The sequence below is a fragment of the Crinia signifera genome, chromosome 19 (genome assembly GCF_055691185.1).
Source record: "Crinia signifera chromosome 19, ASM5569118v1, whole genome shotgun sequence".
Taxonomy (NCBI): Eukaryota; Metazoa; Chordata; class Amphibia; order Anura; family Myobatrachidae; genus Crinia; species Crinia signifera.
Genome location: NC_139226.1, coordinates 101,235,464 through 101,245,536, shown reverse-complemented (window position 1 = coordinate 101,245,536; position 10,073 = coordinate 101,235,464).

Sequence of the window (10,073 nt, the reverse complement as noted above, 5' to 3'; positions counted from 1 at the left end):
CTTTTCATATTCACATGAAAAAATTTCTAACCCCCGGGGGTTTTGTCCAAAAAATGAAAATTTCAAAAGTTCCTTTTTTTCTGCCTTTAACTATAGGTACACATCCCAAATGGATTACAGAGTTGAAAGAAGTTGATTCTGGTGCATGGTTTTTAAATGGGACCAGAAGAACTATTCACATTCACATGAAAAAATTTCGAACCCCCGGGGGTTTTGTCCAAAAAATGAAAATTTCAAAAGTTCCTTTTTTTCTGCCTTTAACTATAGGTACACATCCCAAATGGATTACAGAGTTGAAAGAAGTTGATTCTGGTGCATGGTTTTTAAATGGGACCAGAAGAACTATTCACATTCACATGAAAAAATTTCGAACCCCCGGGGGTTTTGTCCAAAAAATGAAAATTTCAAAAGTTCCTGTTTTTCTGCTTTAAACTATAGGTACACATCCGAAATGTATTACTGAGTTGAAAGAAGTTGATTCTGGTGCATGGTTTTTAAATGGGACCAGAAAAACTTTTCACATTCACATGAAAAAAATTCTAACCCCCGCGGGTTTTGTCCAAAAAATGAAAATTTTAAAAGTTCCTGTTTTTCTGCTTTAAACTATAGGTACACATCCGAAATGTTTTACTGAGTTGAAAGAAGTTGATTCTGGTGCATGGTTTTTAAATGGGACCAGAAAAACTTTTCATATTCACATGAAAAAATTTCTAACCCCCGGGGGTTTTGTCCAAAAAATGAAAATTTCAAAAGTTCCTTTTTTTCTGCCTTAAACTATAGGTACACATCCCAAATGGATTACAGAGTTGAAAGAAGTTGATTCTGGTGCATGGTTTTTAAATGGGACCAGAAAAACTATTCACATTCACATGAAAAAATTTCAAACCCCCGGGGGTTTTGTCCAAAAAATGAAAATTTCAAAAGTTCGTTTTTCTGCGTTAAACTATAGGTACACATCCGAAATGTATTACTGAGTTGAAAGAAGTTGATTCTGGTGCATGATTTTTAAATGGGACCAGGAAAACTTTTCATATTCACATGAAAAAATTTCTAACCCCCGGGGGTTTTGTCCAAAAAATGAAAATTTCAAAAGTTCCTTTTTTTCTGCCTTTAACTATAGGTACACATCCCAAATGGATTACAGAGTTGAAAGAAGTTGATTCTGGTGCATGGTTTTTAAATGGGACCAGAAAAACTATTCACATTCACATGAAAAAATTTCGAACCCCCGGGGGTTTTGTCCAAAAAATGAAAATTTCAAAAGTTCCTGTTTTTCTGCTTTAAACTATAGGTACACATCCGAAATGTATTACTGAGTTGAAAGAAGTTGATTCTGGTGCATGGTTTTTAAATGGGACCAGAAAAACTTTTCACATTCACATGAAAAAAATTCTAACCCCCGCGGGTTTTGTCCAAAAAATGAAAATTTTAAAAGTTCCTGTTTTTCTGCTTTAAACTATAGGTACACATCCGAAATGTTTTACTGAGTTGAAAGAAGTTGATTCTGGTGCATGGTTTTTAAATGGGACCAGAAAAACTTTTCATATTCACATGAAAAAATTTCTAACCCCCGGGGGTTTTGTCCAAAAAATGAAAATTTCAAAAGTTCCTTTTTTTCTGCCTTAAACTATAGGTACACATCCCAAATGGATTACAGAGTTGAAAGAAGTTGATTCTGGTGCATGGTTTTTAAATGGGACCAGAAAAACTATTCACATTCACATGAAAAAATTTCAAACCCCCGGGGGTTTTGTCCAAAAAATGAAAATTTCAAAAGTTCGTTTTTCTGCGTTAAACTATAGGTACACATCCGAAATGTATTACTGAGTTGAAAGAAGTTGATTCTGGTGCATGGTTTTTAAATGGGACCAGAAAAACTTTTCACATTCACATGAAAAAAATTCTAACCCCCGGGGGTTTTGTCCAAAAAATGAACATTTCAAAAGTTCCTGTTTTTCTGCTTTAAACTATAGGTACACATCCCAAATGTATTACTGAGTTGAAAGACGTTGATTCTGGTGCATGGTTTTTAAATGGGACCAGAAAAACTTTTCACATTCACATGAAAAAATTTCTAACCCCCGGGGGTTTTGTCCAAAAAATGAAAATTTCAAAAGTTCATTTTTTTCTGCCTTAAACTAAAGGTACTCATCCGAAATGTATTACAGAGTTGAAAGAAGTTGATTCTGGTGCATGGTTTTTAAATGGGACCAGAAAAACTTTTCACATTCACATGAAAAAATTTCTAACCCCCGGGGGTTTTGTCCAAAAAATTAAAATTTCAAAAGTTCCTTTTTTTCTGCCTTAAACTATAGGTACACATCCCAAATGGATTACAGAGTTGAAAGAAGTTGATTCTGGTGCATGGTTTTTAAATGGGACCAGAAAAACTTTTCACATTCACATGTAAAAATTTAAAACCCCCGGGGGTTTTGTCCAAAAAATGAAAATTTCAAAAGTTTCTGTTTTTCTGCTTTAAACTATAGGTACACATCCGAAATGTATTACTGAGTTGAAAGAAGTTGATTCTGGTGCATGGTTTTTAAATGGGACCAGAAAAACTTTTTACATTCACATGAAAAAAATTCTAACCCCCGGGGGTTTTGTCCAAACAATGAAAATTTCAAAAGTTCCTGTTTTTCTGCCTTAAACTATAGGTACACATCCCAAATATATTACAGAGTTGAAATAAGTTGATTCTGGTGCATGGTTTTTAAATGGGACCAGAAAAACTTTTCATATTCACATGAAAAAATTTCTAACCCCCGGGGGTTTTGTCCAAAAAATGAAAATTTCAAAAGTTCCTTTTTTTCTGCCTTAAACTATAGGTACACATCCCAAATGGATTACAGAGTTGAAAGAAGTTGATTCTGGTGCATGGTTTTTAAATGGGACCAGAAAAATTATTCACATTCACATGAAAAAAATTCTAACCCCCGCGGGTTTTGTCCAAAAAATGAAAATTTCAAAAGTTCCTGTTTTTCTGCTTTAAACTATAGGTACACATCCGAAATGTATTACTGAGTTGAAAGAAGTTGATTCTGGTGCATGGTTTTTAAATGGGACCAGAAAAACTTTTCATATTCACATGAAAAAATTTCTAACCCCCGGGGGTTTTGTCCAAAAAATGAAAATTTCAAAAGTTCCTGTTTTTCTGCCTTAAACTATAGGTACACATCCCAAATGGATTACAGAGTTGAAAGAAGTTGATTCTGGTGCATAGTTTTTAAATGGGACCAGAAAAACTTTTCACATTCACATGAAAAAAATTCTAAACCCCGGGGGTTTTGTACAAAAAATGAAAATTTCAAATGTTCCTATTTTTCTGCCTTAAACTATAGGTACACATCCCAAATGGATTACAGAGTTGAAAGAAGTTGATTCTGGTGCATGGTTTTTAAATTGGACCAGAAAAACTTTTCACATTCGCATGAAAAAATTTCTAAACCCCGGGGGTTTTGTCCAAAAAATGAACATTTCAAAAGTTCATTTTTTTCTGCCTTAAACTAAAGGTACTCATCCGAAATGTATTACAGAGTTGAAAGAAGTTGATTCTGGTGCATGGTTTTTAAATGGGACCAGAAAAACTTTTCACATTCACATGAAAAAATTTCTAACCCCCGGGGGTTTTGTCCAAAAAATGAAAATTTCAAAAGTTCCTGTTTTTCTGCCTTAAACTATAGGTACACATCCCAAATGGATTACAGAGTTGAAAGAAGTTGATTCTGGTGCATAGTTTTTAAATGGGACCAGAAAAACTTTTCACATTCACATGAAAAAAATTCTAAACCCCGGGGGTTTTGTACAAAAAATGAAAATTTCAAATGTTCCTGTTTTTCTGCCTTAAACTATAGGTACACATCCCAAATGGATTACAGAGTTGAAAGAAGTTGATTCTGGTGCATGGTTTTTAAATGGGACCAGAAAAACTTTTCACATTCACATGAAAAAAATTCTAACCCCCGGGGTTTTGTCCAAAAAAATGAAAATTTCAAAAGTTCCTGTTTTTCTGCCTTAAACTATAGGTACACATCCCAAATGTATTACTGAGTTGAAAGAAGTTGATTCTGGTGCATGGTTTTTAAATGGGACCAGAAAAACTATTCACATTCACATAAAAAAAATTCTAACCCCCGGGGGTTTTGTCCAAAAAATGAAAATTTCAAAAGTTCCTTTTTTTCTGCCTTAAACTATAGGTACACATCCCAAATGGATTACAGAGTTGAAAGAAGTTGATTCTGGTGCATGGTTTTTAAATGGGACCAGAAAAACTATTCACATTCACATGAAAAAATGTCTAACCCCCGGGGGTTTTGTCCAAAAAATGAAAATGTCAAAAGTTCCTGTTTTTCTGCCTTAAACTATAGGTACACATCCCAAATGTATTACAGAGTTGAAAGAAGTTGATTCTGGTGCACAGTTTTTAAATTGGACCAGAAAAACTTTTCACATTCACATGAAAAAATTTCTAACCCCCGGGGGTTTTGTCCAAAAAATGAAAATTTCAAAAGTTTCTGTTTTTCTGCTTTAAACTATAGGTACACATCCGAAATGTATTACTGAGTTGAAAGAAGTTGATTCTGGTGCATGGTTTTTAAATGGGACCAGAAAAACTTTTTACATTCACATGAAAAAAATTCTAACCCCCGGGGGTTTTGTCCAAACAATGAAAATTTCAAAAGTTCCTGTTTTTCTGCCTTAAACTATAGGTACACATCCCAAATATATTACAGAGTTGAAATAAGTTGATTCTGGTGCATGGTTTTTAAATGGGACCAGAAAAACTTTTCATATTCACATGAAAAAATTTCAAACCCCCGGGGGTTTTGTCCAAAAAATGAAAATTTCAAAAGTTCCTTTTTTTCTGCCTTAAACTATAGGTACACATCCCAAATGGATTACAGAGTTGAAAGAAGTTGATTCTGGTGCATGGTTTTTAAATGGGACCAGAAAAACTTTTCACATTCACATGAAAAAAATTCTAACCCCCGGGGTTTTGTCCAAAAAAATGAAAATTTCAAAAGTTCCTGTTTTTCTGCCTTAAACTATAGGTACACATCCCAAATGTATTACTGAGTTGAAAGAAGTTGATTCTGGTGCATGGTTTTTAAATGGGACCAGAAAAACTATTCACATTCACATAAAAAAATTTCTAACCCCCGGGGGTTTTGTCCAAAAAATGAAAATTTCAAAAGTTCCTTTTTTTCTGCCTTAAACTATAGGTACACATCCCAAATGGATTACAGAGTTGAAAGAAGTTGATTCTGGTGCATGGTTTTTAAATGGGACCAGAAAAACTATTCACATTCACATGAAAAAATGTCTAACCCCCGGGGGTTTTGTCCAAAAAATGAAAATGTCAAAAGTTCCTGTTTTTCTGCCTTAAACTATAGGTACACATCCCAAATGTATTACAGAGTTGAAAGAAGTTGATTCTGGTGCACAGTTTTTAAATTGGACCAGAAAAACTTTTCACATTCGCATGAAAAAATTTCTAAACCCCGGGGGTTTTGTCCAAAAAATGAACATTTCAAAAGTTCATTTTTTTCTGCCTTAAACTAAAGGTACTCATCCGAAATGTATTACAGAGTTGAAAGAAGTTGATTCTGGTGCATGGTTTTTAAATGGGACCAGAAAAACTTTTCACATTCACATGAAAAAATTTCTAACCCCCGGGGGTTTTGTCCAAAAAATGAAAATTTCAAAAGTTCCTGTTTTTCTGCCTTAAACTATAGGTACACATCCCAAATGGATTACAGAGTTGAAAGAAGTTGATTCTGGTGCATAGTTTTTAAATGGGACCAGAAAAACTTTTCACATTCACATGAAAAAAATTCTAAACCCCGGGGGTTTTGTACAAAAAATGAAAATTTCAAATGTTCCTGTTTTTCTGCCTTAAACTATAGGTACACATCCCAAATGGATTACAGAGTTGAAAGAAGTTGATTCTGGTGCATGGTTTTTAAATGGGACCAGAAAAACTTTTCACATTCACATGAAAAAAATTCTAACCCCCGGGGTTTTGTCCAAAAAAATGAAAATTTCAAAAGTTCCTGTTTTTCTGCCTTAAACTATAGGTACACATCCCAAATGTATTACTGAGTTGAAAGAAGTTGATTCTGGTGCATGGTTTTTAAATGGGACCAGAAAAACTATTCACATTCACATAAAAAAAATTCTAACCCCCGGGGGTTTTGTCCAAAAAATGAAAATTTCAAAAGTTCCTTTTTTTCTGCCTTAAACTATAGGTACACATCCCAAATGGATTACAGAGTTGAAAGAAGTTGATTCTGGTGCATGGTTTTTAAATGGGACCAGAAAAACTATTCACATTCACATGAAAAAATGTCTAACCCCCGGGGGTTTTGTCCAAAAAATGAAAATGTCAAAAGTTCCTGTTTTTCTGCCTTAAACTATAGGTACACATCCCAAATGTATTACAGAGTTGAAAGAAGTTGATTCTGGTGCACAGTTTTTAAATTGGACCAGAAAAACTTTTCACATTCACATGAAAAAATTTCTAACCCCCGGGGGTTTTGTCCAAAAAATGAAAATTTCAAAAGTTTCTGTTTTTCTGCTTTAAACTATAGGTACACATCCGAAATGTATTACTGAGTTGAAAGAAGTTGATTCTGGTGCATGGTTTTTAAATGGGACCAGAAAAACTTTTTACATTCACATGAAAAAAATTCTAACCCCCGGGGGTTTTGTCCAAACAATGAAAATTTCAAAAGTTCCTGTTTTTCTGCCTTAAACTATAGGTACACATCCCAAATATATTACAGAGTTGAAATAAGTTGATTCTGGTGCATGGTTTTTAAATGGGACCAGAAAAACTTTTCATATTCACATGAAAAAATTTCAAACCCCCGGGGGTTTTGTCCAAAAAATGAAAATTTCAAAAGTTCCTTTTTTTCTGCCTTAAACTATAGGTACACATCCCAAATGGATTACAGAGTTGAAAGAAGTTGATTCTGGTGCATGGTTTTTAAATGGGACCAGAAAAACTTTTCACATTCACATGAAAAAAATTCTAACCCCCGGGGTTTTGTCCAAAAAAATGAAAATTTCAAAAGTTCCTGTTTTTCTGCCTTAAACTATAGGTACACATCCCAAATGTATTACTGAGTTGAAAGAAGTTGATTCTGGTGCATGGTTTTTAAATGGGACCAGAAAAACTATTCACATTCACATAAAAAAATTTCTAACCCCCGGGGGTTTTGTCCAAAAAATGAAAATGTCAAAAGTTCCTTTTTTTCTGCCTTAAACTATAGGTACACATCCCAAATGGATTACAGAGTTGAAAGAAGTTGATTCTGGTGCATGGTTTTTAAATGGGACCAGAAAAACTATTCACATTCACATGAAAAAATGTCTAACCCCCGGGGGTTTTGTCCAAAAAATGAAAATGTCAAAAGTTCCTGTTTTTCTGCCTTAAACTATAGGTACACATCCCAAATGTATTACAGAGTTGAAAGAAGTTGATTCTGGTGCACAGTTTTTAAATTGGACCAGAAAAACTTTTCACATTCACATGAAAAAATTTCTAACCCCCGGGGGTTTTGTCCAAAACATGAAAATTTAAAAAGTTCCTGTTTTTCTGCTTTAAACTATAGGTACACATCCCAAATGTATTACTGAGTTGAAAGAAGTTGATTCTGGTGCATGGTTTTTAAATGGGACCAGAAAAACTTTTCATATTCACATGAAAAAATTTCTAACCCCCGGGGGTTTTGTCCAAAAAATGAAAATTTCAAAAGTTCCTTTTTTCTGCCTTAAACTATAGGTACACATCCCAAATGGATTACAGAGTTGAAAGAAGTTTATTCTGGTGCATGGTTTTTAAATGGGACCAGAAAAACTATTCACATTCACATGAAAAAAACTATAACCCCCGCAGGTTTTGTCCAAAAAATTAAAATTTCAAAAGTTCCTGTTTTTCTGCTTTAAACTATAGGTACACATCCGAAATGTATTACTGAGTTGAAAGAAGTTGATTCTGGTGCATGGTTTTTAAATGGGACCAGGAAAACTTTTCATATTCACATGAAAAAATTTCTAACCCCCGGGGGTTTTGTCCAAAAAATGAAAATTTAAAAAGTTCCTTTTTTTCTGCCTTTAACTATAGGTACACATCCCAAATGGATTACAGAGTTGAAAGAAGTTGATTCTGGTGCATGGTTTTTAAATGGGACCAGAAAAACTATTCACATTCACATGAAAAAATTTCGAACCCCCGGGGGTTTTGTCCAAAAAATGAAAATTTCAAAAGTTCCTGTTTTTCTGCTTTAAACTATAGGTACACATCCGAAATGTATTACTGAGTTGAAAGAAGTTGATTCTGGTGCATGGTTTTTAAATGGGACCAGGAAAACTTTTCATATTCACATGAAAAAATTTCTAACCCCCGGGCGTTTTGTCCAAAAAATGAAAATTTCAAAAGTTCCTTTTTTTCTGCCTTAAACTATAGGTACACATCCCAAATGGATTACAGAGTTGAAAGAAGTTGATTCTGGTGCATGGTTTTTAAATGGGACCAGAAAAACTATTCACATGAAAAAATTTCTAACCCCCGGGGGTTTTGTCCAAAAAATGAAAATTTCAAAAGTTCCTGTTTTTCTGCTTTAAACTATAGGTACACATCCGAAATGTATTACTGAGTTGAAAGAAGTTGATTCTGGTGCATGGTTTTTAAATGGGACCAGGAAAACTTTTCATATTCACATGAAAAAATTTCTAACCCCCGGGGGTTTTGTCCAAAAAATGAAAATTTAAAAAGTTCCTTTTTTTCTGCCTTTAACTATAGGTACACATCCCAAATGGATTACAGAGTTGAAAGAAGTTGATTCTGGTGCATGGTTTTTAAATGGGACCAGAAAAACTATTCACATTCACATGAAAAAATTTCGAACCCCCGGGGGTTTTGTCCAAAAAATGAAAATGTCAAAAGTTCCTGTTTTTCTGCTTTAAACTATAGGTACACATCCGAAATGTATTACTGAGTTGAAAGAAGTTGATTCTGGTGCATGGTTTTTAAATGGGACCAGGAAAACTTTTCATATTCACATGAAAAAATTTCTAACCCCCGGGCGTTTTGTCCAAAAAATGAAAATTTCAAAAGTTCCTTTTTTTCTGCCTTAAACTATAGGTACACATCCCAAATGGATTACAGAGTTGAAAGAAGTTGATTCTGGTGCATGGTTTTTAAATGGGACCAGAAAAACTATTCACATTCACATGAAAAAATTTCGAACCCCCGGGGGTTTTGTCCAAAAAAATGAAAATTTCAAAAGTTCCTGTTTTTCTGCTTTAAACTATAGGTACACATCCGAAATGTATTACTGAGTTGAAAGAAGTTGATTCTGGTGCATGGTTTTTAAATGGGACTAGAAAAACTTTTCATATTCACATGAAAAAATTTCTAACCCCCGGGGGTTTTGTCCAAAAAATGAAAATTTCAAAAGTTCCTTTTTTTCTGCCTTAAACTATAGATACACATCCCAAATGGATTACAGAGTTGAAAGAAGTTGATTCTGGTGCATGGTTTTTAAATGGGACCAGAAAAACTATTCACATTCACATGAAAAAAACTCTAACCCCCGCGGGTTTTGTCCAAAAAATGAAAATTTCAAAAGTTCCTGTTTTTCTGCTTTAAACTATAGGTACACATCCGAAATGTATTACTGAGTTGAAAGAAGTTGATTCTGGTGCATGGTTTTTAAATGGGACCAGAAAAACTTTTCACATTCACATGAAAAAATTCTAACCCCCGCGGGTTTTGTCCAAAAAATGAAAATTTTAAAAGTTCCTGTTTTTCTGCTTTAAACTATAGGTACACATCCGAAATGTTTTACTGAGTTGAAAGAAGTTGATTCTGGTGCATGGTTTTTAAATGGGACCAGAAAAACTTTTCATATTCACATGAAAAAATTTCTAACCCCCGGGGGTTTTGTCCAAAAAATGAAAATTTCAAAAGTTCCTTTTTTTCTGCCTTAAACTATAGGTACACATCCCAAATGGATTACAGAGTTGAAAGAAGTTGATTCTGGTGCATGGTTTTTAAATGGGACCAG